Below are 1,684 nucleotides of genomic sequence, written 5' to 3'. Positions count from 1 at the left end.
ATTTAGAATTTAAAATAATAAAATATATCCCTCCATGACTTTTCTTGGTACAAAACATCTTAGTTAGTCAAAGTCACCCAAGGAAATAGTATTTACAATTACAAACACCCCCTGCACTTGATGACTTGCTGGCTTTCTCTGACTTAGACCCCCAATCCATTGGCTTTTCAGTGGCTACTAATTCTTGCTAATTGGCTAGTGTAAAACTGAACTCCGAAATGCTTCATCTGCTCACAGCTCCTTGTGATGAATGGAAATGGGTTGAATGGAAAGTGTAGCCTACATACTGTAGGCCTACATTACAGCCAAACACTGCCTACATAGGCCTACATGATGGCCAAACACTGCCACCAGCCGGTGATACTGTACAGTTCCCATTACCATTGGTATCACCACGTACTGTACAGTAAGGCTTGGACTTTAAAGGGTTTTACTCCCAGCAGCACTGGAGCAGTCAAGCTCTCAGGATAAACAAGTGGTGTGTCCAACTCCAAAACGTTGTGGAGGAGATCCCTCAACTGTAGGCATATTCAGGAACCAAAGCAATATCTGCACCCACGTAAATAAGCTTCAGCGCTTTATAATGTGCTGCACTGGCACAGTCTGAGACAAACAGGCACTGGAGGAACAGATAGAGCTGGAGGTTGTAACCAGGGAAAGGGATGTCTAGTCTAATGCGTTCATTCTGACTTGCTGCCATGGGGTGGCGACCTCGGATGAATAGGTGTATGCATCTGCCTTTCTCATCGGACTTAGTTTCAGACTTAAAAAGCACCTTTTCTCCCAGGTTGTACTTGGCCAATTCCACCTCACTGTCCCTACTCTCAACATGAATCTAAAGAAAATAAAGAGTCAATGACAATAATAGTAAAGCACAGTTCCATCATTTGTATTAAAGGTTAAAACTGACTGAAATCAGTCTGCAGACTGAGCTCTGCATCCATGTGGTTAAAGCAATTATCTTTGAGCACTGTCCGTCAGAAATGTTCAAACAGTTCTTTCTTTTTGCTGCAAGCATGGGTCTTTCTGTTCCTGAGTATGTCTAACAGCAGTCAAACCAGTCACGGATGGCTATGCATGTGTGCTAGCCATGATGCTATAATGTGTGCTCTGCTCATTGCTTCCAGATTAATTCAGTTAATTCAGAAAAAACATATACATATTTCAATTCGGTGATCAAAATCGGTAAGTGTTTAAATCATGATGAACATTTTAAGCTTTGATCGGATGTAAGCTACAAGCAACAAGAAAAACACATGTACACAAAAACATTAATAAAAAGGATATCAGAGACAAAGAAATACACACTGTTAATCAATTGAAAGTCAAAATTTGACTTTGGCATTCTTTTTTCTGAAGGCATCAAACTCAAAGGTACATATAAAAAGTAGAGCGCGCACATCCACTCAAATTGCAGGTGCAGGACAAAAGCAATGAAACATATAAAAATAAATAGAGTCCGCACACTGCTTGACTTGCTCCCAGTCGATTTATTTTTGACGTTTCGGTCAACAAGGACCTTCTTCAGAAAAAAAAAAAAAAAAAAAAAAAGAAGAAGGTCCTTGTTGACCGAAACGTCAAAAATAAATCGACTGGGAGCAAGTCAAGCAGTGTGCGGACTCTATTTATTTTTATATCAAACTCAAAGGTGTAATGAGAAATTTCAACAAAATTGTATTTTTTG

This window comes from Poromitra crassiceps (genome assembly GCF_964638095.1).
Source record: "Poromitra crassiceps genome assembly, chromosome: 3".
In the NCBI taxonomy this organism is placed as follows: domain Eukaryota; kingdom Metazoa; phylum Chordata; class Actinopteri; order Beryciformes; family Melamphaidae; genus Poromitra; species Poromitra crassiceps.
The sequence above is the reverse complement of the archived record's forward strand: the minus strand, read 5'-3'. Positions refer to the sequence as shown.